Source organism: Equus asinus, unplaced genomic scaffold (assembly GCF_041296235.1).
Source record: "Equus asinus isolate D_3611 breed Donkey unplaced genomic scaffold, EquAss-T2T_v2 contig_3, whole genome shotgun sequence".
Classification (NCBI taxonomy): Eukaryota; Metazoa; Chordata; class Mammalia; order Perissodactyla; family Equidae; genus Equus; species Equus asinus.
The window spans coordinates 1,003,532-1,030,869 of NW_027224960.1; the positions used below are offsets into that span (position 1 = coordinate 1,003,532).

Sequence of the window (27,338 nt, forward strand, 5' to 3'; positions counted from 1 at the left end):
AGAGCTCTCTCGGCTCACACACAGAAGGGCCATGTGAGGAGAGGTGCCATCTGCATGATAGGAAGAGGGCTCACAAGAAACTGAATTTTCTAGCTCCTTAACCTTGGACCTCTAGCTTCTACAACTGGGAAAAAGTAAATTTCTGTTGTTTAAGCTACTTAGTCTATGATATTTTGTGATGGCAGACTAATATACCTCCCTTTTAAAAAATCATCATTAGCATCCTAGCCTTTCTTGTATATAATTAAATAACAAAGCAGCTCTTCTCCCCAGGTTTCAGGACAAAACGAACCATGCTGCCTAGAATAAGCTGAGATTTAAGCACAGCACAGCTCTAGAAACAGACATGAACACGACACACACATCGATAGTGAACTCTCAACTAGTACACAAAATCTGATATAAAACAAATATTTTACCCATAAGTAATAATAAGCACTCAATCTTTCTTACATTCTTAGAATTCAGAGGGGCTTTTAAAGATGTTTAAAATACACCAGGCCTCGGAAAATATCAGCTCAAAGTTTGAACTAACATTTTTGCCTTTTCCTTTTCCAACTGATTGTAAGCAGTTATATCTGAAGTTATTTCAAAGACACTAGGGCTAATCTTGTAAACTGTTGTTAGTTATTCACTGTGAATAATCAATAAGATTGAGGTCACCATTATGTACTTAAGTGTCTGAAGTTAAGGAGAAAGCTCACATATAGTATATGAAAACTCGAACAGAAATACCCTTTACCTTTTCCTGAAATTCATCCGAATTTTCTCCTATGTTTTCCTCTATACGCAAATTCCTGGAAGTTTCCTCAGAAATTTTCATTTTCAGTGTGTTAACTGTTTCTTGGTGTTGTTTTAAAGACTCAAGAGCATTTCGTAATTGTTCTTGGGTATCTATGTTCTTTGTCAGAGAAAGGGAACACAATTTCAATTAGAATAATGTGAAACAATGAAAATAACTTTATAGTTACTGCTTGATCATAAATAATAACTGATGGCTCCTGAACGTCTTGAAGAGGCTCTGAGTTTTCAGTTTACTCTGTCAAAGCCTCACCATGGTCACGGTGTCCTGAATGTCACTTCTGAGCTGGTCCCTCTCAATCTGCAGGCTCTCTTGGAGCTGTTTCAGGCCATCTTTTTCTTGGGTTAAGGTTCTTACTTCTGCTAAGGTTTGTTGAAGTTTCTCAGTAATCAGTGCTTTCTCCCTTTCGACAGTTTGCAGCCTAGAATCTCTACTTTCTAATTGTTGCTTCAGCTCTTTCACTTCATTTAACCTTTCTTGACTCTCAGCTGTTTTCTGCTGAAGTTCCTGGGTTTTGTAAGAAAGCTTTAAAATAAGAAAAAGTTACTGTGAGAAGCAGAGCATTCTGTGGCATCTATATAGAAGCCAAACCCCAGAAAACTAAAGACCATTTCCATAGAGGGTGTGTTGTACCAACCTCCATGTTCAAAGCATCCAAGCTTAAACCAAGTGTTTGAGCTTCTTTAGAGAGATTTCCTATGTTCTGACTCATTCTTGCATTCTCCTCAAGGACCATCTTATACTTTTGCTCAGTTTCAACATGTTGATTTTTAAAATCTTGGAATTCTTGATCAGTTCTTTTATAATTCAACTGGCTAGCTGCTAGGTCACTTTTAGTTTTCCCAACTTCTTCAAGTAAATCTTGAATTCTACTCTCTTTATGAACTACTTCAGAAAACAATTTGTCTTTTTCTGATGTTATTTTACAGAGCTCTTCAGATTTGTCATTTATCTACGGAAAAGAAATAAAATTTAGCTATGTTAGCAATATAAGATCCACTACAGCAGTTATCAGGAAAAGAAAAGCTTTATCTGCAAAAAAGAAAAAAGACATTGAAATTAAGCACAGATTTGACTGAGGAAAGGTAATATTTTTATTGTCACATCTTTATAACAATATATTATCCTGCTTAACTTTACCATCAAAGTTTTGTTTGGGTTCTAGTAAGGATTGAGTGGAGAAGAAACACTTAATTAGGATGTCTTTATTTCCTTATCTATCATTCTAAAGTGTTTTCTAACTTTATGGTGTTTCAGGCATCTTATGGTTTTTCTTAGAATTTGACTTATTATTTTCTTTCTAAAGGCTTTGAATGCAGCTCAGATTTCCAAAAACTTAATCCATGAATAATTTAAATTTTAAATAACTTAAATTGAAACTATTATTTAAGTAATTAATTTAAACCAACAATATCCAGCTTATAAATAGTTTAATCATTGTGAAAGATAAAGGAGAAGGAAGTGGGAAAAAGAGAGGAGAGCCAAAGTTGAGACAAAGGAGAGGGAGCGAGACAGTAGAGCTCTTGTAACCACAGGCTCAGGGTAGGAGGCAGGTCTGTGTAACTCAGCTTTTAGATCCATAACTATGTGTTGGGCTAAAAAACAGCATGTACTTTAAAGAGTTTTTAGGATGACTAAATAACGTTGCTAAAGTTGTTTAGCATGATGCTCACCATGTAGTAAGTACTCAAATTCTTGTCCTTTTTATTTCTTTCAGAAAGGCAGAAAAAGGAAAGGCTGGCAGAAGGTTTCCGGAATTGCTCACTAGGCTGCAATATTTACGTCAACCTCTAAAACTTCATCAATGCCACCCTCTTTACCTCCTTACTCTCCTTTATTCAACATAGTGATATGACCACAGCAACAGCACCAAAAAAGATAAAGACTAAGGGTGGGCCATCAATCTCTGTTGAAAAGCACTACATCTGAGGACTATAGAAATGGCCCCTACATGGATCTCATTACTAAGTATACTGTTACATATTCTTTGAAAATGTTCCTAACAAGCAGGGTCAAATGTTTACAGTCTCTTCACTGTTACTTTAAAACAAACTATGGCAAAATATTTAAGGCAATATTGCAAGGGTTTTTATTTCAAAGTAAGAGTTATTTGCTTAAAAACATATTTACCTCTTTCCTTAGCATTTCTACTTCTGAGGGTAAAGATTTCAACTCTGAGAGCAAATTAACTTCTTTATGCAAAGCTTCATTTTCTTCAACTTCTTTATTCAGTTCTTTCTGGAGATCAGTAATCTTTCTTCCTGATTCCAAATTACAGAGCAAATCTAGGATATTTTTGGTAAATTAAACAGTTTGCAGTTATTGGGACAATTTAAATTACATACAAACTTAGATTACTTAATCAGATTATATAAAATTTATTAAAGAAAGAACCAGTGTTGGTCAACAGGTAATCCAATTGTTAAAAGTTCTTGAATCGCCTTTTTCAAGATCGGGTCCAATTCATTTGAAAAATAATTCTTAAACCTTTATAATTTGAAGTCCATGGAAACACTTATAAATACTGACACCAAATGATATTGAAATTTAATATTAGGCTACTTACAAACATCAGAGAACAATGGACTTTTAATCATTGGAATGGAGGTGCAAAATCCTTTAGGCAGTTGGATTTGCAAAGAGGTAAGTCTGAAATTATAAAATACCTTTTGGAACTTTTCCATCTATAAGGCAGGTGAGTTTTGCTATTTCATTAAAAGAAGATTGTAATTCTTTCTCCAGATCAACTTGCATTTTCTTCTTTGCCTCCAACTGCCTTTGATATAACTGAATATCATTTTCCATTTGCTTGCATGCACTTGCAAGTTCTTTCTATGAGAGAAACAATACAAATTCACAAAAATGTAGTGATCATTACAACTGCTTTATTATAAATATAACAAAAATCACTTACCATTTTCTCTTTCAGCTCCAGATTTTCACTCCTGAGACAGGCTGCTTCTCTCTTGGCATCGAGGGCTACAGCCTCAGCATCGAACAGAGTCTGTTTCATCTGTTTGAGGTCTTGAATGTTTTCCTATACACACAACAAAAAGGATTTCCTGAAAGCTAACTTTCTTAGAGTTGGAAAAGACTTTAGAGAACACACACACAGATGTCATTCCTAACAAATCAAAAATGGTGAAAATACGTTAATCACCAAATTTTTTTTAGGATAGATGAAAAGAAATGACATTTTCGAAAATAAAAATATTTTTAAAAATTCTGGTTATCTTTTTCCAAATTATAAAAGCACTATATATATAGAAGTACTGTAATTTAAGAAATCTGTTATTGTTTAAAAAAGATTAACACAATTGTTGCTCAGCTAGCCTGTTAAAGTTTCCTACGTATTTTTAAATTATTCTCTCCAAAACATGACAGGTGAGCAATTAATAGTTAAAATTAAGAATATTAAATCACAAACTGAAAAAAAAAAGACAAACAATCCAAAAGAAAAAGAGAGAAAAGATACGAACAGGCAACTCACAGAAGAGAAAATATAACTGATAAATACATAAAAAGATCCACTGTGTCATTTTTAAAGAGAAGTAGCATTTTAACATGACTTTAGCTGACATGAATTCAACCATATGTCCTTGGGAAAACATTAATGCATGAATGAATGAATGAATGAATAAAGAGAAAGAAATAAAGAACAACTTTTAAAAAGTGGGCAATTCTGCTTGCCACTCTGTCAGTAGACACTCGAAGATTATATGAAAGTACCTTTCTTCCCAGGGCCTCCAAACAGTAACAACACTTTTAAAAAGAATCATTTGTGATTAATAGAAGGTAACAAAAAGTACTCTGACAAGTTCAAATGAAAACAAAAGAACAACAGAAACTAAGATTAAAAAAATTCTAGCTAGTGGACAGCCCCGTGGCCGAGTGGTTAAGTTCACGAGCTCCACTTCAGTGGCCCGGGGTTTTGCTGGTTCGGACCCTGGGTGCGGACATGGCATCACTCATCAGGCCATGCTGAGGCAGCATCACACATGCCACAGACAGAAGGACCCACAACTAGAACATACAACTATGTACTGGGGGGCTTTGGGGAGAAGAAGAAGAAAAAAAAAATGATGACGACGAGTGGCAACAGATGTGAGCTCAAGTGCCACTCTTTAAAAAAAGAAAAAAATTCTAGCTAGAAACTGTTGCCTTTTAAAAAAGGGTGTTAAAAACTAGAATCAAACAGATACTTTCTTGAAGTAATCAGGTGGATTGAAAGCAAATAAAAAAATTTAACAATTTCACCATGAGATTCAAATGTTACTTAATGCCAAGATCTGATATCTTGGCTGAGATCAACTACATACTTCTTCATGCATTTGTATAAAACAATTGAAAAAAATTAAAATGTTTTTTGAATTACTGGTTTTTAATGGAAGCTCACTCCTAACTTACTTACATGCACTCAAAGAATGATGTCCTCAACTCTCTGAGCGATTCTTTATCTGTAGAATGGCAATGATACCAACAGTCCCTTTCCCATAGGGTTAGTGATAGGATTAAATAAAATACTAAATGTAAAACAACTACAACAATGCTCGGCACACAGTAGGCTCAACGTAAGCATTTGCTATGATGATGGTGATGGTACACTATAAATGCCAACATGATTACACAACAAAATAAACCTGATTTTTACCGATGAGTATGACAAGTCCATGTTCACATTTTCTGATTTTTGAGTGTCTATGTATTTCTGTAGCTTTTTAATCTGGTCTTCCTTTTCTCTAAGCAGCTCTACTTTTGAACTTAGTTCATTCTAAAAGAATCAAAGGAGAGTGAAACACAATTTAATTGGATCTAAATTCTAAGGGATTAAAAAGAATTTACATTTAATAGTTTAGACAGTAAAATTTAAAAGTTGATACTTAAATATAATTCCTTCTCTTTTCTGAAATCATGTTCAATTACATATGATGTATATTTTATAGCTCTAGTCCCTTATCAACAGAAATATCAACATAAAAGCTCACCTCAAGATCTTGATTATACACTTCTGCATGCTTAACTAAATTCTTTATTTAAGTTGGAAATTTCATGAATTAGTTGCATCTGTAAGAGCATGTGAACAGGCAACAGAGCAAACCAATAGTTAAACAGAGCAAAAAAAAAAAAAAGACAGCATTCATTCACTGCTTCAGAATCACCTAACACAGTAAGAAGGGCTGAGAGATAACTGTTCAAGCTACTGCAGCAGAGCACCTCATTATTTAAAAATACAAAAACTCTCCCAAAAGACCAAACCCAACTAACCAAACGAAAAATCCCAAAACCCCACAAAACAAAGAAGAAAACCTCAGCATAACCCAAATAACAGTTACATCATCTGTTAATAAAGTTACAAGAACATCAAAAGTACATTAGTAGGCATCACTTGGAGGAGATGAACTGTAATCAAACTTTTAAAAAACATTCTCTGAATAGATTTTTGTTTTGGGTAAGTTAAATGCATAAATGTATTTACCCCGTAAGATTTTTTCTTCCCATGAATTAGCCATTTAGCTTTACACTGGCGTGCTTGTTAATGCGTTGTGATCTGGAATGCAGGTTTGGATTAGGCTGGTTCCATGTGGTGCTCACCAAAGCTACAGAGGTATGCACAGCATTACCAACTATCTACCCTGTTGGTTTATTCCACAGGGAATATTGGAAAGATGATGTTATCGCTTTACATTGTCCAACTGTCTAAAAGTATAAAGAATACTTAAAGATATAAGTATTTCTATTAAAGTTTCCTTTCTATCAAAATAGCTATAGCATTAACTATCTCAGTACCATAAACTTTTGTGTTCAAAACAAGTAAACTACAATTTCCTAAGATAAACATATTTTTCCTTAGAATTATTTAATCTTAATAATCAGATGAGTCCTTAAAGAGTAAAAGCAAATTCTAGTAGAATGCAAGCGACTGGCTGTTTCCATCCTAAACTAGTTTCAGATTTCAGACTAGTGTTGACGTTCTTATTTTAGGGCAGTATCATCCAACAGAAATATAATGTGAGCCAAATTTGTAATTTAAAATTTACTAGTAGCCACATTAAAAAATAAAACAGGTAGAATTAATTTTAATAATACATTTTATTTAACCTAATATATCCAAAATATTGTCATTTCTTCATGTAATCAATATAAAAAAAATGAAATATTTTACATTCTTTTTTCATACTGAAGTCAATTCAGACTGGCCCCAATTCAAGTGCCCAGCTGCCACATGTGGTGAGTGGCTGCCCAATTGTTTGGCAAAGTTTTAGACATTTGTATAGGTTGTAATTTAAACTGGCTTCATCTTTTACCTCTTCTTCTCTGTTTCTAACTTTCGTGCAAGAAAGCTGCCTATTTCTAATTTTTGTGCAAGAAAAGCACATTTACCAAAAAGAAAGAACTAAATGATCATTCTTAATTTTGGAAAATATTTAGAAAATAAAGATTTAGAAGGAAAAATTCTCCCACTTCTCATTTGAAATAGCACTTCATTTGAAGTATTGGTTCTCATAAACAGAAAAAGATGAAGCAACTTTTGTAAAGATCTGAGTGTAACCTTCCAATAACATATTGTTTAAGATGCTGAGCATAAAGTGTACAATACGATCAAAAGTTAATCTGTTGCTGCTTAAGAAAACAATGTAGATTTCAGCTGTAATTTTCCGCAGGTGAAATGAAATACTTAAGTTCTTAAGACAAAAATCTCCAAGTTGTGAAAATTATAAAATTAAATAAATCAAGTTTTTGTCTTAAGAACTTAAGTATTTCATTTCACCTGCTGAAACTTAGAGCTGAAATCTGCATTGTTTTCTTAAGCAGCAGGACTGTAATTTCTCTTGTTCCCTGAGCTTGATGATACTGACCTTATTTCTCCCTCTAAAATCACTATTTAAACATCCTATATTATGATATTCCCACTTGAGAATTATCCACAGCTTTGGTGATTTTTGGTGAAACCCTTTGGCAAACCAGAGCAATGACATAGGTCCTAAAGCCATAATTTGACTTTTACTCTTTTTTGGTTAAACTTTTCCCCAAAATATATGTTTTGGAACATATTTTACTGCATACACATAAACTTACAATATTTTCAGTTTAAAATGGAATGGATATTGTAAAACTGTCTTTGAAAAGAATAAGTTTTTATTACTTAATCTTTTATGTTACCTTACAGAACCTAGAATTTCAATTTATGTCCAAGAAAAACTGAAGAGAATAGGATTATTTTCCCCTTTGACTGTGGTTAAAAAAGAAAAAAAAATCCAGATGTGAGATTCAAGTCATACATTCTGTTATTTTGTAATCTTTTTGAGTGTGACAATTCAGTGAGCTTCAGTTTTTACTAATTGAACATATAAATGACGTAATAAAAAATTAGAGAAATTACTGCTACACTTATGCCCGAAGTTAATTTTACATCATATTATTTATAATAAGAAATACACAAAAACTTAGATGAAATTTTGGAGTTCGAAGGGGCCTTGGCAAGCACCTGATCTAACCTCAGGGGTGGAGACACGCAGGAAGGAAGCCCTATGAAATTCGGTGCTTGCTCAAGGCCTTGTCAATAATGCGTGCCAGGCTTGAATCCGCAGTGAGGTCGGGAGCAGCAAAACTGGGGCTTAAATCCATGGAGTCTGGCCCCAGAGAACCTGTTCTTAACCACGACGCCAGACCACCTCCTCTCAATAAAATCCAGTTTTACTGACTGAAGTCCACTGTTTTTTTCATGACATTTTGCATTTTGTCAATATGAGAATATTAAAAAAGGTAAATGAAACTCTGGAGAACTTACAAACTTTTGCGTCTTAGGATATAATACCTATGAAATGTAGGATTAACTAATTTGTAGGTAGAATGGAAATAACATATTTGGCACAGGATTCTTTTTTTCCTTTTAAAAAGGAAAAGAGGGTGAGAAACTAAACAATGACACAGAGGAAAAATGATTGTGTCCCTTTGGGCTATTCATACAGAAATCTGAGAAGCAGCTGCAAATTAACTCATACTTTAACCACACCAAACACTGGCTCTTAATTTTGGAGGGAATCACAGATCACTTCACAAGTATGATAACAGCTATGGATTCTCGTTCCCAAAAAAGAGTGAGTTCAAAACTTCTGCAAAATAATTTCATCGTGTCTATAAACTCTAAGTTAACGACTCTCTGCACTAAGAAATCTCTTGAATCTTTTGGACAATTTCTGTCTCCAAAGTCTGATGATTTGGGGATTAGGTTCTCTTAACATGTAGCCTAACATTATACACTGAGAAAATTTAACTAATCTGTTTCATTTCTAAAAATTCCATTAAAACTACTTCATATTAGTTATACTAATTTTTACAATAACTCTCTTATGGAAAAAGAAACATGCAAAATCAGCTTTCCCAGCTATTCTAATAATGTTCTAACTACTTAGGTACATACTTTCTAAAGAAAATGAAGTCCATTAATATGTAGTATCCATACATAAAACATTCACTAGATATTAAAATTCATATTGGTCTCAGAAGGAAACAGCTATGCTCTAGGCAGCAATTCTGGTATACTCAATAAATTATTGATAACATACAAATTATCAGGAAATAATTTCTTCAAGATTAATTCATCAATAGGCAGATTCACCAAACCTGCTCAAAGATGTTTTTGATTCCTTCCTCTTCTTGCACACAAGCACAAGTGAAACAATTATGATTTAACTATTTTTAAAGCAATATAAATGAACTGATTATTTCTTAAATTCTCTAAATTGTGTGTACAAATGGAAAATGGTTGGGTTTTCAATATATCAACCTTAGAAATAAACATCTTTAAGAAAATGATACTTTTAAAAGTGTGGTTTTAGGGTCCAGCCTGGTGGTGTAGTGGTTAAGTTTGTGCACTCCATGGGTTTGGATGCCAGGTGCAGACCTACATAGCACTCATCAAGCCATGCTGTGATGGTGTCCCACATACAAAATAGAGGGAGACCAGCACAGATGTTAGCTCAGGGACAATCTTCCTCAAGCAAAAAAAAGAGGAAGATTAGCAGCAGATGTTAGCTCAGGGCCAATCTTCCTCACACACACACAAAGTGTAGTTTTAGTTTAGTTTTGTGTTTCCACATCTTTTCATCTTTTACCTCTTGATCTTTTTCCGCTTTTCTTTCTAGAGCCTCAAATTCATGCAAACCATTCTTTTCTTTTAATTTCGATTCCATTTCTTCATTTTCTCTTCTTAGTTGTTCATAGTCTAGTACCAGACTATCATAGTTAGCACGAAGTGAATTCAACTCACTTTCTAAGTTTTCCTATTATAAACAAAACCAGATTTTCAAGTCAGAGAGGATTCAAGTTCTTTGTTTTGTTAACTAAAATCTGGATTAGTCAAATAATTCATTTAACCTTGAATCATTTGGTAGTTTGGGCCATTCTCCAATATCTTCCCAATGGTCTAGCTTGATCCACAGCATAACAGAAGGTCTGCCTTTTGGTAAACTAGCTAACATAGAATAGAGGAAGACTATTTTCAAAGAGATAGAATTAAAAAAGAAAGAAAGAAAGAAAGAAAGATCATATAAACAAATGCTCTGCCTGTGCCTGACTTAAAATTCAGTCGGGAGTAGGAGTAGGGCACATAATGGGAAGTCATCTGACCACAGATCCTTAAGCTCCTTGGTAATAAAGCTAATAATGTAATTCTCCACCTGCTTGACTCCTGTTTAATTTCTCAGACAGCTCTGAATTTAGGAAGTGACACGGAGCCATTATTTATTGACTTCTAAAACTCCAACGGCTGCCAGGCCTCACCGTGCTGAGCAGAGGCCTGTTTCTGCTTTCTGTTCCATCATGAGGAAGAGTAAGCCATGAGTTAAAAGAAACTAAACCAACACTAGGGATTTGAAAAAAACAACAAACCTTCCAGAGTGTTTTAGGGACACAAAAGCATATAATTCCCCATAATAATTAATTATAAGAACCATTACAACTAATTATAATGGTTAGCTAATGATAATAACAATTCCCAAGAATCACTGCAATTTTATTTCAAAATTAAAATGAAATTTTCTTTAACAAATACATTTATATGACTATGTTATATTTCTTTGAATATTAGCAGCCTAGAAAGCAAACATGGAATCTAAACATACTAAAGTATTCACTACAGTATTCCTTATTTCTTAAAGTTTTCATAAGACTATATAATTTTATTTACTTTCATTTTTCAGCATTATTTGGCAATATTACCCTTCCCTGATACACCATTCTACTTTATGCCTGAGAATTTTGATACTTTTAAAATCAGCCCTTTTTACCTTCAAGGGATGGCCCAAGGCAAAACAGAAACTTACCAAAAAATCATAGATACCAAGATCTGCTGGTAAAAACTAGAAGCAAAGGTTTACCTATTACCATACTTTAGGAAATGTTTAGCCTCTCTCTGTATGCCACAGTTACCAACGAGGAGTGTAACAAGTTGGGGAAGCCTTAATAAGAACCTCAACTACTACTGAAACAGTCAGAGCTAGAAATGTGCCACAACAGCAAACATCAATAACAAATGAATTTAAAGAAGAGTAAAAGGATAATGTTCTGTAAAATACATTTAAGTTACCTGACTTAGTAGTTTTGTTGCTGGATTCCACTCTGTCTCAGTTAATGTATCAAGAGTGTTACTGAAAATATCAGACTCTGAATAGAGAGCTATAATTAGGGGGAAAAGAAATTTATCCATAAACATGTTATTAAGTTTCCTAAAACTCAAATTAAAGATTAAAAAAATTCTGATCTGAGGTAATAAGCTCAAATTAGTTAATATGTGCTCACAGTATGAATGCCAAGAATATATAAACAGATGTGATCATTTATATACTCGTGTGAATTAAGATCACTGGTTAGAATTAGTGATAAAATGTAGGATCCTTAGTACAACACATTCATGCACGGCATAAGGACGTTTCAGTCAAGGACGGACTGCATATACAACAGGCGTCCCACAAGATTAGTACCACAGAGCCCAGGTGTGTAGCAGGCTGTACCACCTAGGTTTGTGTAAGTGCACTCTGTGATGTTCACACAACAACAAAATTGCCTAAAGATGCACTTCTCAGAACACGTCCCATCATTAATCAACGTGCGACTGTATAGGTTAAAAGGACAAATTCTAAATTTGAGATTTAATCATTGTAAGCAGATTTTTAAATGCCCCTAAAAAATACTTATAATGTTAGAGACAAACTTTGCAACAGATTCCTGTGTAAATGCTACCCTTTCAAGATTAGCAAAGTTTAAGCCAGACATTATATGGGTACTAACTTAATGAGCAGTGATTAAAACAAAAACAAAAAATAAAAATATCTGTCTCAAATGTTTCAACTACAGCACATCATTCTTAAGAGATCTGGAAAAAATAGAGAACTTCATCAATGTTCACTTTCTTAAAATTACTTATTTTTATCATCGTAATCACATCTAAAATACATACATTTTATTTAACTGTGTTTATCACATTAACTGAGTTATAAATAAAGTCTCTCTTTATGGGGATACTTTTATAATTAAAAGTAGTTGAAGAAGAACTCACATTCATCAATTTCTCCTCCTAAAGTTAGAGCAGACTTATGTGTCTTTGTTGTTACATTCTCTGGTACATTAAACTCATTTACATAGTTTGAATCCTTCATTTTGTTAATTTTGCCAACACACCAAGTGACTCTTCGTTTTTTTTTAGCCTAAAGAAGAAGAAATCAAAATTACCTCACACACATCTGGCTCAAACATCATAAAACAAGGGAACTAGTTTCCATTTTTAACAACCATTGACTTGGTAGAATTCTTATTCAGCCTAGTTTAATATCTTATCAGTCTAAGGACATCCTGAGATAAGAAAACATATTCAAACTTTTCAAATTAGTGTTAACTTCATAATAAATTTGATGAAACTATTATTTAAATTTCATTTTGTATTTGAAGGCTTACTTACAAGAATTTCTGCAAATTTACTGAAAGGAATTAGTTAAGTATCAATCCTTCAAGTAATCTGGTGTTACAGAAGACAGCACAGCCACCAACATAGTGACCAAAAGCACTTCTGGGAACCCAGCCTTAACTGGGAAGGAACAGACAGGCAGCCCATTTGAACTTCCCTCAGCAAGTAAATCTTCCACAGGGCCATTCCCATGCCAATTCTTTGCCAGTTTATAAAGCTCACGATCCAACCAGCGCTCCTAATCTTGTTCCTTCCGTTCTCCCTTGGGACTCTGTTCCCTCAGGTATCTGTTCATCTGTCGTCTTCACTACCTTCTTCCACTGGGCTTTAAGAATGCTCAAGCCTCTGTTTTCTGCTTTTGATTTTTTCAAAAACAAACCCTTCACTCCTTCCTTCTCTCTAGCCAACATTTTCTTTTAGTTTCTATGTTCTCTTCTTCCTCGTCTCTCTACTTCTTCCTCATCCCTCCTGGGATACCTCTGTCTCCTGGTTCTTGTCCCACCCAGCTAGCTGTCCTCATCACTCACTTGGCTTTACTGCTTTCTCTTTCTCTGACCACCGCCTAAGTGTTTTTCCATATTTTACAGGTATATTCCTCTCTTGTCCCTTTACTAGAACAAGCATTATCTCATCTTTTTTGATCCTCTCAACAATCCTCTCTTACTACATCCACTTTATAGATGCCTGAGTGTCCAAAAAGTTTACATGAGTTGTGTACAGTCATACAGCCAATTGGTGGCTGAGCCCATGCTTGTAACTTCAGACCTTATCCACCACCCATTCCACTGCGTTGCCTGTCAAGATTATCTGTTGTCCCCAGAATATATGGCTTCTGCTTGAAATGGCCAGCCCTTTCCACAGCCTGCTCTGCAAAAGCACATTCATATATAAATCCTTGATTCCCATGACCTTCAGCTCAACTCCATTCGCTCCCAAAGCCACTGGACCCTGTCATCTGAAACTCATAAACCTAGAACTCCTTCCACCCCAGTGATTCAGTTAATCCCATTATAGCTAGTTAGCTTAAGAGGGACATCTAGTCTCTTGATCCACTGTTTTCTTTCTGCCAGCTACCTTTGGGCTCTCATCCCATCATCTTAGATTCTATAGATCACCAGTTCAATCACATTTTGGGGTCAATGGTCTCAAACTATTAGACCCATTCTGTGTTCCCCACACCTATCCTATCACAATGTACACTCAGATGAATTACACTGCCATCTGAGCTTTTATTAGCCTCCTGAACACTGTGTGGACAGCCAGAAGACTGGCTACCAACATCACCTGGGCCCTTAAGGCTGCCTGGCAAGACTCCTTGCCCCCTCGTTGGCTTTCTTTTCCATTCCCTACAAAGGCGAGACTATTTCAAACCCTTAGTAGGTCTACAAACTGTGTCTCTACCATCTCCAGCCACCACAGAAGAAAAATTAAACCTCCTATTTCACAAAGAAAATACAAGCCTAAACTTACAAAAGCATTACTTGCATTGATTCCTACCCTTTTCCTCTGTCCTTGTTATAATGAAGGAGTGTTTCTCCTTCTATCTAAGGCCAGACCCTTCTACTGTATTCAAGATCCTACGCCTTTGGGCCATCTCAGCCTACTGCAAGGTGGCTTTCATTCCCAATACATAACTCAAATTGTTTTTGCAAAGGAGCTTCTTGTTTCTAAATCCAAAAAGTTTTAGTCTATATTTGTCTTATTTAACTTCTCAGCAGAACGTGACATCACTGACATAGAATGTGACCTCTCTATGCAACATTCTCTTCTTTTAGTTTACCACGTTCACCTGGTTTCTTTCTTAACTCTAGAGCTAAACCTGGGCTCCTTTAGGCATTCCTCTTTTTTGCTTTTACCTAAAAAGTTGTTTGGGAGGATCTTATCTTTGGCCCTCTGTTCTTTTCATTCTCAACATGCTCCCAGAGCAAGCTCATCCATTCTCACGACTTTAATTTGGATTTGCAGTAGTTAATGCCCAAATTGATATCTCCATCCCAGATCTTTCACTTGATTTTCATATATTTGCATTTTCAACTGCCTGACACCTTAAACTAGAGCTGACCCAAATAAAACACTGGACAGCTCCACTGCTCTTCACTCAATGTTCCTTAACTCAACAAATACTGCTACCAGCTATCCAGCAAGCCCAGTAATGTGTGCATGTCATTCTAGATGCTTCCTTCTCCCTTTCCATGTCCCCATGTTGAAACAATCACAAAGTTCTGTCGAGTCTGTCTCCCAAATAGCTCTCCAATTTACCCATTTTTTTTCCATCTCCAGAGCCACAAGCCTTGTGGAGGCCCAATCAATTGTAGGTACACAGTAGCCACATCTTTCTAAACAGCAATTCCAATCATGTTACCTACAAGGCTTTCCCATATCCTTAGCATAATGCAATGTTCGAATCCTACAATGTGGTTTAAATGCCCCTGCCACCAGAATATTTTAAGTCCAAGAAATATGTTTTCTCACGACTCCAAGCTTTTGTACATGTAGATGTCTAACCGGCATACTTTTCCCTACCCCTTTCCTTGGGCTGTTTCCTACTCATGGCTGAGCCAACAGATGGTTTTGATGCCTTCCATTTACCTGGTATGGTGGACTTAAAGGTAGCGTCTATTAATAATAATCTTAACAGCATACACTTATTGAGGATTTGCTGTATGGAGAGTATAGTGTTAAGCACATTCTATATATCACTTCACTTAATTGTCACATCAGTCCTATGAGGTGAGGATCAAGCTTTCTCACAGATAAGGAAACTGCAGCAAAAAGTATTTAAGAAAGGGCCCAAGGTCGAGAGTTAGGAATTGACAGAACTGGGATTCAAATCCAGAAAGTCCAGCTCCAGAGGCCATTCTCTTAACCATGACACTATCACTCCCCAAAACATCTGCTGGATAAATAAACCCCTACTCTGGTAAAAACAAAAGCACACAGACTGGAAGCCAGAATTTTGATTACTATGTTGATTTATAGTCTAGATAAATTTTCCTGAGATTACTATTTCTGTTTCATTAAATAGAAAATATTACCACATACTCTAGACACCTGTGGTTTCCAATCACCTAATCAATTTCATTAGAATTTCATAAGAAGTATAGTGCAAATAGATTCCTTGACTACATCCCAGACTTTCTGAATTAGGATCTCTTCATATGGGAATCAGGGTTAAGTATTTTTAATGAACGTTCTAGGTGTTGTTGAGGTATAGGCAAATACACAAAAGGTTCTTTCCTAAAATATACTGTATCAAAGGATAAGAAACACATAGCTATATAATAAGCATATAAGAATACCAATTCTATTCCCTATATATCAAGTTTAAGCTGTCATCTTTCATAAAAAAAATAAGACCCATATATGTGCTGCATACAAGAGATGCATTTCAGACTTAAAGACACTCACAAACTGAAAGAGAAGGAATGGAAAAAGATACTCCATGAAAATGGCAATGAAAAGAAAGCTGAGGTAGCAATATTCATATCAGAAAACATAGACTTTAAAATAAAAACTGTAACAACAGACAAAGGGCACTACATAATGATAAAGGGAATGATCCAACAAGAATATTTAACATTTACAAATATCTATGCACCCAACATAACAGCACCTCGACATATAAAGCAATTATTAACAGACATAAAAGGAGAAATAGCAACACAATAATAGTAGAGGACTTTAACAATCCACTTACACCAAAGGAGAGATCATCAAAACAAAAGATCAATAAGGAAACGTTGGCCTTAAATGACATATTAGACCAGATGGACTTAGTACACATGTATAGAACATTCCATCCCAAACCTGCAGAATACACATTCTTTTCAAACGGACATGGAACATTCTCCAGGACAGATCACATATTAGACCACAAAACAAGTCTCAATAAATTTAAGAAGACTGAAAAAATACCCAGCATCTTTTCTGACCACAATGGTATGAAACTAGAAATCAACTACAGGAAGAAAATCAGAAAAGCCACAAATGGATGGAGCTTAAACAAAATGCTATTGAACAACAATTGAGTCAAAGAAGAAATCAAATGAGAAATCAAGAATATCTGGAGACAAATGAAAATGAAACTACGACAGGCCAAAGTCTATGTGATACAGCAAAAGCGGTTTTAAGAGGGAAGTTTATATCAATACAGGCCTACCTCAACAAAGAAGAAAAATCCCAAATAAACAGTCTAACAGTGCACCTAAAGGAACTGGAAAAAGAAGAACAAAGCCCAAAATCAGTAGAAGGAAGGAAGTAATAAAAATCAGAGCAGAAATAAATGAAATAGAGACTAAAAAAAACCAGGAAAAAAAATCAATGAAACTCAGCGCTGATTCTTTGAAAAGATAAACAACATCGACGAACCTTTAGCTAGACTCACCAAGAAAAAAAGAGAAGGCTCAGATAAATAAAATCAGAAATCAAAGAGGAGAAATTACAACAGATACCTCAGAAATACAAAAGATTATAAAAGAATACTATGAAAAGCTATACGCTAACAAACTGGATAATCTAGAAGAAATGGATAAATTCTTAGACTAATACAACCTTCCAAAACTGAATCAAGAAGAAGTAGAGAATGTGAATAGACCGATCACCAGTAAGGAGATTGAAACAGTTATCAAAAACCTCCCAAAAGATAAAAGTCCAGGACCAGACGGCTTCCCTGGTGAATTATACCAAACATTCAAAGACTTAATCCTATCCTTCTCAAACTCTTCCAAAAAATTGAAGAAGAGAGGAAGCTTCCAAATTCATTTTACGAAGTCAACATCATCCTGATACCAAAAGCAGACAAGGACAACACAAAAGAAGAAAATTACAGGCTCATATCACTGATGAACATCGATGCAAAAATCCTCAACAAAATACTAGCAAATCAACTACAACAATACATTAAAAATTTCATACACCATGATCAAGTGGGATTTATTCCAGGGATGCAGGGATGGTTCAACATCTGCAAATCTATTAACGTGATACACCACATTAACAAAAATGAAAAATAAAAATCCCATGATCATCTCAATAGATGCAGAGACAGCGTTTGACAAGATATAGCATCCATTTATGATAAAAACTCTAAATAAATTGGGTATAGAAGGAAAGTACCTCAACATAATAAAGCTGATATATGACAAACCCACAGCTAATATCATTCTCAATGGAGAAAAACTGAAAGCTATCCCTCTAAGAACAGAAACCAGACAAGGATGCCCACTGTCACCACTCTTATTTAACATAGTATTGGAAGTCCTAGCCAGAGCAATCAGGAAAGAAAACGAAATAAACAGCGGTCAGATTGGAAAGGAAGAAGTGAAACTGTCACTAGCTGCAGATGACATGATTTTATATATAGAAGACCCTTAAGAACCCACCAAAAACTTCTCGAACTAATAAACAAATACGGCAAAGTTTCAGGATGCAAAATCAACATACAAAAATCAGTTGCGTTTCTATACACTAACAAGGAAGTGGCAGAAAGAGAAATTAAGAATATAATCCCATTTACAGTTGCAACAAAAAAGAATAAAATATCTAGGAATAAACTTAACCAAGGAGGTGAAAGGTTTGTACACTGAAAACTATAAAACATTGTTGAAAGAAATTGAAGAAGATGTAAAGAAATGGAAGGCTATTCCATGCTCTTGGATTGGAAGAATAAACATAGTTAAAATGTCCATACTTCCTAAAGTAATCTACAGATTCAGTGCAATCCCAATCAAATTTCCAACAACATTTTTCACAGAAATAGAACAAAGAATCCTACAATTTATATGGAACAACAAAAGACGCAGAATAGCCAAAGGAACCCTGAGAAAAAAGAACAAAGCTGGAGGCGTCACACTCCCTGATTTCAAAATATACTACAAAGCTATAGTAACCAAAACAGCATGGTATGGCATAAAAACAGACACACAGATCAATGGAACAGAATCCAGAGTCCAGGAGTCCAGAAATCAACCCACACATCTATGGACAGCTAATTTTTGACAGGGGAGCCAAGAGCATACAATGGAGAAAGTAGAGTCTCTTCAATAAATGGTGTTGGGAAACCTGGACAGCCACATGCCCAAGAATGAAAGTAGACCATTACCTTACACCATGCACAAAAATCAACTCAAAATGGATTTAAGACTTGAATCTAAGACCTGAAACCACGAAACTTCTAGTAGAAAACATAGGCAGTACACTCTTTGACATCGGTCTTAGCAGCATATTTTCAAATACCATGCCTGACTGGGCAAGAGAAACAATATAAAAAATAAACAAATGGGACTACATCAAACTAAAAAGCTTCTGCACAGCAAAGGAAGCCATCAAGAAAAGGAAAAGACAGCCTAACAATTGGGAGAAGATGTTTGTAAACCATATATCAAAAAAGGGGTGAATATCCAAAATATACAAAGAACTCATACATCTCAACAACAAAAAAACCAAAAACCCAGTTCAAAAATGTGCAAAAGATCTGAATGGAGATTTCTCCAAAGAAGATATACGGATGGCCAACAGGCACATGAAAAGATGTTCAACATCACTATCAGAGAAATGCAAATCAAAGCTATAATGAGATATCACCTCACTCTTGTCAGAATGGCTATAATTAAAAAGACTGGAAACAATAAGTGTTGGAGAGGATGTAGAGAGAAGGGAACCCTCATACACTGCTGGTGGGAGTGCAAACTGGTGCAGTCACTATGGAAAACAGTATGGAGATGGCTCAAAAAATTAAGACTAGACCTACCATATGATCCAGCTATTCCACTCTTGGATATTTATCCAAAGAACGTCAAAACGTGAATGCGTAAAGATACATGCACTCCTATGTTCACTGTAGGCTTATTCACAATAGCCAAGACTTGGAAGCAACTTAGGTGCCCGTCAAGGGATGAATGGATGAAGAAGATGTGGTATATATACACAAGGGAATACTACTCAGCCATAAAAAAGGATGAAATCTGGCTAATTGTGACAACAAGGATGGACCTTGAGGGTATTGCTGCTGAGAGTAAAAAGTCAGAGGGAGAAAGTCAAACATTGTATGATCTCACTCACAAATAGAAGATAAAAACAACAAAAGACAATCACATAGCAACAGAGATTGGATTGGTGGTTACCAGAGGGGAAAGGGGGAGAGAAGAGGTTGAAAGGCATGATTAGGCACATGTGTGGTGATGGTAATTAGTCTTTTGGTGGTCAGCATGATATAATCTACATAGGAATTGAAATATAACGATATACACCTGAAATTTATATACTGTTATAAACCAAAGTTACTGCAATTAAAAAAAACAATAATAAAAAAGAAGAAGAAAAGAAGCTGTTGTCTTTTAAATTTTACTTTTAATTCCTGTTGTGATGTGAGGGAAGAAGAGGTCACTAGCATTCGTGTTAAGTTTTGAATTTTCTCAATCTGCACTTTTTGAAGCAAATCTTTTTCTTCCAAAAGTTGGGCCAATTGGTCTTTTTCCATTGCCTGGGCCCGAGTCTCTAAAGAAACCTAAAGAATGTAATATTGGGTTACGTTAATAAATGTAGGTAGGTTTTAAAACCTTGAAAGTATAGTTTAAAAAAATATAAATTTGTATGTGAGTTTTGAGAATTTTTCTTTTCTTTTTTTTTTGTTGAAGAAGATTCACCTTGAGCTAACATCTGTACCTATCTTTCTCTTTCTGCTTGAAAGGGATTTGCCCTGAGCTAACATCTGTGCCTATCTTCCTCCATTTTGTACATGGGACAACAGGACAGCATGGCCGCCAAGTGGTGTAGGTCTGCGGATGGCAACTGAACCCGGGCTGCCAAAGTGGAGTGCAACAAACTTAACCACTAGGCCACAGGGCTGGCCTGAGAATTTTAATTTTATTGAAATAAAATATGCCCTACCTGCAGAACACCAATATGCAGTTACCATAATCAATAATTTCTCAAACTTATAATAGGGTAAAATATACATTTCTCCTCATGTCACTATTCTATATGCCATGTATAAGATTATATCAATGCTGTTAAAGCAATTCTATTAATTGACTAAAAATATATAAATAGGCAGAGAAATCATAAAGCAGAGACTTGAATACCTATAGCAAAGGAAGAGAGATCCTTCTAAGACCGCCATTTGACATTTTAGGTCATTTTTAAAAAGATCAGTAAAATGTAAGTTTTTTACAGACTGGGGACCATGATGGTTTAAACAAACAAATGGTAATGACAAGCAATTATGCTATCTTATTAGATTGCTATCTTAGGGCTAGAAGAGGAATTCAAGATAATGTAAAATGAAACAAAGTAGTTTTAAACACTATTCATGGTCTCTCTTTTTAACCTAATTCTCTGTATTTGTGACAGTTTTTATCTCTTAAAAAAACGTATCTCTACTTGGCCCATTTGAAAATCTCAAATTTTGCCCTTTGGAAATGAAAAACAAAATCTAAAATAAGTTCAAGAAACCAAATCTTGCAGTTTATAGTAAAGTTTTTACGGGTTGATTTCTCCTTAGTTAAAAACTATTTGTTTTAAATTTAGATTGTAGAACTCAGATATTGAGGATTTAAGAGTCTCTGGGCATGTAGGCAGATCTCAATTCTAAATCCATCTCTATTCTTTACTGAAATACACAGTTCATACATACCTCCTCTAATTGTTTTTTAAGATCCATTATTTCTTTTCTATATCTTTTCAGGAGAGCTTCATCACTAGACACCTCATTGACATAAGGAGTATTCTTCATATATTTAGCAGTGCTGGCAAACTGGGAAAAAATACAAGAGTGTTAAACGTTGACACCAAAAGATTAGTTTAATTAATATTTAGGTTTCTTGTAATTTTCTTTTGTAAAGAAACATCAGTAAAAGCTTCCCAGGTGGCTTACAGCTTCTGAACACACAGCATTCTACGTCCCTGTAACAATGTCCATAACTTACCTTTGCCACTAGTCTTCAGGAGGGTCAGAGAAATATCTTGAAGACAGATGCCAACAGAGAGCCTACACACCCTGGCTCACTGGAATCCATCTACTCCTCAAAGTCCAGGGCAAATGCTCCCTCTGCGCTGAAGCTTCACTTCCAGTCAAAAGCACCTCTCCTTCCTTTGAACTCTGTCCTACTTATTAGCCACTTAACTTTTAATCCAAGGAAATCACGCTGGAAGACAGGTCTTATCTTCACTATAAGACTATAAATTCTGTGAAGCCAGGAACGCTATCTCCTACCTTTGTTTCTCTGACAGAACCTTGATCCAGCGCTCAATAGCTACTTAAAGTGATGTTTCTTAGAGCATGAGTGTCAAAAGTAACTTTAACTGGGTACGTGAGGGTGCCCATTAAATAACACTGAACCCTTCATTGAGACAGCTATTCTACTGACAGTTCTCATTCTTCTTTTCTTTTGAAAACAGAAAATACAGGCCTTAGGCTCAGAGCAAAGGCAGGCAACAATTTGTTAGCAGGAACTTAAGAATTATTTTGTTATAAACACGCACACCCATTTTTTGGGTCACCTTCTGTTTGTTCCAAGTGATAACCAGTTTTTCATTTATGGGACTGATAGAAAGTTTCCTTTTATAATAAGTTAAATTTAAAAAGTGAGTTATTTAAGAAAAAATCAAGTCAATTTCAATAAAATATTGTTGGATGTGGCAAAAATTGGGGAGGCAGGATATGAATGATTGAAGTTTGGGAAGATTAAGGAATGCTATTTAGTAGACACACCAATTTTATTTTAACAGGTATGTTATGTCAATTACAAAAAATTACACCTAATTTTAGTAGCTAATTTTTCCTTCTGAAAGATGATTTCCCCCATATTGATTCGAGATAAAAATCAAACTCACCTGGAGAGTAGTCAGGGTTTCATCCAAAGACACTGGAGTAATTGTGCAGATAATGCGTGTTTTTGCATTTCCTCCCAAGGAATTCTGGAGAATTCGTGTTAATTTGCTATCTCGATAATTTATGAAACCACTTAGTGAGAGATGAGTTTGGGGAGAAAAAGAGTAAAACTTTTTATATAACAAAAGTGGTTTATTTTTAACGCAGAACCTTAAATTTGCTACAGTTTAAAAAATTCATTCTTTACTGGTTACTTGAGGCAGAGCAAAACTACTAACTAGAAAATATTTAAAATATAAAGTAAATTTAGTAGGTCACGGTCATACATATAAGAAGCAACGCATGCTCATAGAATCACAGAAGCTTTTGAACATACAGGGGTATCAGTACATTTATTTGAGTGTCACTGAAATATCATAATTTTCAACCTAATGAAAAACGTAAGCATTAATAGGTAAATGTACAATGGGACAAACTTACCCAACTTGTCCATCACTAAGTTTCTTGATCACTTGTCCCAAAATAAATAAGCTACGATTTATATTACAGCCTTCCTTGAGTCGCACACCTGCATTTATTAAATAAATAAGAAAACAAATTGGCCCCTGTACTAGATGATGAACTTATTTATCAGTAATTTATGGGAGAAATTAGAAATTGCAGGGTCAGATGCTACAGTCTGTGCTTCAAATTAGATCTGCGCCCACCTTTCCTCCCACTGCTGACAGGCGCCCTTCCCTTCCTCCCACCCATCACGTGAAGCAGAAAGGCTCTCACCCAAGAGAAACAGCTCGAAAAAGACGACTAAGAAAAGAATAAGAATGCAGGAAAGCCCATGTCTGCACCACGTCCTAAAAGAGCTCCTCGAACTCCTCAATTCCAATCTATTTTTCCAAACCTCCAATACAGGCAACTAATGACGTGCAACCAAGTTAGTTCCTAGAGGTTCACAACCAAAAGTCCTTATTTTTAAACTGTTAATATGCTCACATGTCTTAAACGGAAGTCTACTGAAAAAGGTTTCTCTCACTTTATTCTCCTTTCAACCAGTTCCTATCGCTCTAACCAAGAACTATTATTAGTTTATTCTTCTAGAGATTTTTAGAAATACAAGTTCATACGTATTAATTTTTCCCCTTTCTTCTTTACATAAATAGTAACATACTATACACACTATTTTGCACTTTGCTTTTTTCACTTGGCAATATATCATCTATCTTATTGGTAAACATTGGTCTTTTTCACTCTTTTTTACAGCATAGAATTCCATTGTATGGATGTATCAGAATTTATTTACCTAGCACCCTGCTGAGGGACATGCAGGTGTTCAATCTGCCATGTACACAAAAAATACTGCAACAAATCCTTCTGAACAGCAGTTATTGCACAGGTGCGTTATTCAGCTATTGCTGGAATACTGCTGTTTAACAAGCCAGCTTAAAGCAACAGGCATTTATTTCTTGTTCACAGGTCTGAGGATCCACTGGTGTGGTGGGTACAGGCCACACTCAGCTGAGTGTCTCTATGTCAGGCTGCAGGAAACTAACACAGAGAGAGGCCTGACATCTTTATGGTTCTGAAACTTCCCATCTAAGTATGCGTTTTCATTTGTCTCAGTGTTTGGTTACCTCTTTCAGGTCTGTTTTAATGTTTTCCTTATTTTGGTCTTATACAATTTTTGTTGAGTTTCTTCCTAGGTATTATGCCTTTTAAGTCATTATTGCAAAGGGGGTCTTTTCGTACATTAAATATTCCAACCGGCTGTTGTGTTAGGAGGTGCTCATGTCTATAGATTAATTTTGTATCCTGCCACTTTTCTGAATTTCCTTACTGATTATGGTGTTCATGGGACTCTCAGGAGCTTTCCAACTATAAATCCTGTCAACGACAGAGTTTCATCTTTTTAACTAACGCTACAGCAGCACAAAGCAGATAATAAGCCAGATAAGGAAGCTGCTTTTTCTGTTAAAGACTTTTATCACAAAATTATCATTACTTTATTAGTCTCTAAAATGCATGGTGGCACTTTTACTCTGTTAAAGAACAGGAGGACTTTCAGACCAAAATATTTCATGAGTTTTCATTACCTTCAGCACCTGTTTGAGCAGCTCTTTCACTGCCTGCAAGATCAACCAAATTCTGCAGGAGATGAAAATAAACCTTTAGGAAGTGTAACTTGAAATAATAAAATCCAAAGTACTGGAAGAACATTTTTAACCCATGGTTTATCTGAACACCCCATCTGTTTCCTTGTTTCTCACCTCACTATTTAAGCCTTCCCTTGTCTGAGTCAAACTGAGCTCAACATCTTGTTCCTTCTTTATAATACCTCCTCCATAATGCTGCCAGAATAGGTTCACTTTCCTACACAAAGTTCGAAATCTTACCATGGTGAATACGATTCTTTATAATCCGGCACTTGTGTTGCTCTAGCCTCATTTCTGTCCATCAGTTACTCTTAACTCTGGCTGAACTACGGACTATGCCCTCCACACCATGCACAGCTACCCTTTGCCATTCCCTGTGTTTCGCTGATTCTGATGTTCTAGTCTGCCCCTACTCTTCCTTCACGACCAAAGGCAACTGCCACCTTCCCAGTGTAGCTTTGTCAACTTGATCCTTCCTTCCCTATACCGTGAATGAATTGACCTTTCAACGGTGTACCCAGAGGTCTTTATAGATATGACTGGTTATTATAGCACTTACTGTGTTGAGCTAGTTATTTGCGTCTCTGACCACACTGTAGCATCTTTAAAACCATGGGCTTTTCTTCCATTTCACAAATATTGTTGGAAAGAACTGACTGCCTGTCGTGCTGCAGGCAGCACGTTAGGTGCTAGGGATATGGCAGCGCAACAGGCAAATGAGGACCCTGCTCTCAGCTTATGTTCTGCACAGGGTGGGACTCGGGGAGGAGGAAGTTAGTGAGAGGAGAGAAAAAGACAAACAAATAAGAAACATAGCATGTTAAGCGTAATACAGACAATTTAAACAGAGTGTTAGAAGTGGGAAGAGGAAAGGACAGGACAGGCTCTTTGGGCAGGATGGCAGGGGAAGTCCCCCAATTCAGCTAAGATCTGGAAGGACGGAGAAGAGGGAGCCAGCCCTGCAAAGACCAAGGGAACCATACTCCAGATTAAAGAACAACCAGCACACCAGTCACAAAGCAGAAATGAGCTTGGTGTGTTCAAGAAATGGAAAGGGCAGTGTGGCAGAGTTGGTGAAGGAGAGATGGGACAAGATAGGGTACAGAAGCGGGTTTTTGGGATGCAATGGGAAGCCATTGGACGGCTTTGACAAGAGTGACATGCTTGACTGAACTTCCTCAAGGGTCACCTGGGCCCCTGGGGGGCAAACAGATTGGAGAGGGGCAAGACCGTAGCCAGGAGTCCAGTTAGGAGGCTGGGGCAGGAATGTGAATGGAGACAAGGCGGCCTGGACTAGGGAGGTTGCCATGGAGACAGTAAGTATGGAGGGATGTCTTCTTTACTCTTTTAATCTCAGAGCCCAGTCCTGGGCTCAGAACACTGTAAAGCCTCCGCAAATATTCTTAATGCATTAAAAGAAAGTCAAAGATTTAAATTATTTGTCTCTGTGGAGACCTCCAGTGATGAGCAGGTGATTACACACTTCTGCTTTGGAGTCCTGTCTCAGATACTTCTTTCTTTAAAACATTCAAAGAAGTCTCACCTTTCCTGTGTAGTATCTACCACAGATGGCCTAGATACATAATAAAGGGGTGAAGTGGTGGTGAAGGCAGCATGAACTTAGGTATAAAGATGGGAATAAGCATTAGTGTTCAAAGATACCAAGTGGCCCAACCTATCCTTAAGAGAGGAGCGCACATGGAGCAGAAGGACGTCAAGTTAGACTGGTTAAGAGTGGCCAGATCTTGTCCAAGGAAGTGACACGACACAAGCTTAGTGACATCAGAAATCTGCATAACAGACTGAAGAAGCAAAACCAGGTCATGGGGGCCAGGTCCAGGGGAATGATACAGTAATTCAAGAGATGAGGACTTGAGTATGACACCCATGGAATGCTAAAGGGTAGCATCAATAAAAAACGGGGATGACGGGACAAAAGAGAAGGCAGAAAAAGATGAGGTGAAACTGACTTGGGTTTCCAGCCTAGGTGACCAGGATAACACTGATAATACTGGAAAAAAGGAATATTCACCATGGTAGGAAGAAATAACTTGGTTTTAGACACACTAAAATTTGAGATATCAGTGAGACACACCATTATAACAATCTTTAGGAAGATATGAATTAGAACTCAGAGCTCTAGACAAAATAAATATATGGCTGTCATCAAAAGACAAATGTGAACCAAATGTCAGAGGGCAACGGGGAAGTAAGAAAGGCCACAGAACACGCCTGAGTTTTTGTTAGAAAGGTAGGGAAAAGAAGCCACAGAAGGGAACAGAGACGGAGCAGAGCTAAGAGAACCTGGATATTATTCTCCCAGAAAGGCCAGGAGACACTCAGAGACTCCCTCCAAAGAGCCAGAAAATGACTCTGGGGAAGACTTCTTTCCAAGAAGATACTTAGAGTGAGCGGGAGGCTGGAGGGCTGGACTTGATGATATCTAAGGTCGCCAGATAATAGAACATCAAAGAACACAAGAAAAGTCACCAAATGGATCACTGAATATGTCAAGAGTATTAAAGCTACATTATTAAGAGAAAAGTTAAAAATTGCAGTTAAAAAAGTTAAAAAAGGCCAGGTTTGGAAAACAAAACA

At 36.1% G+C, this 27,338-nt stretch overlaps 1 pseudogene; it reads right to left on the reverse strand.

Annotated features, from left to right (window-relative positions):
* The window catches only part of LOC139043587 (centromere-associated protein E-like), a 79,769-nt pseudogene that overhangs the window by 38,836 nt on the left and 13,595 nt on the right, over nt 1-27,338 (reverse strand).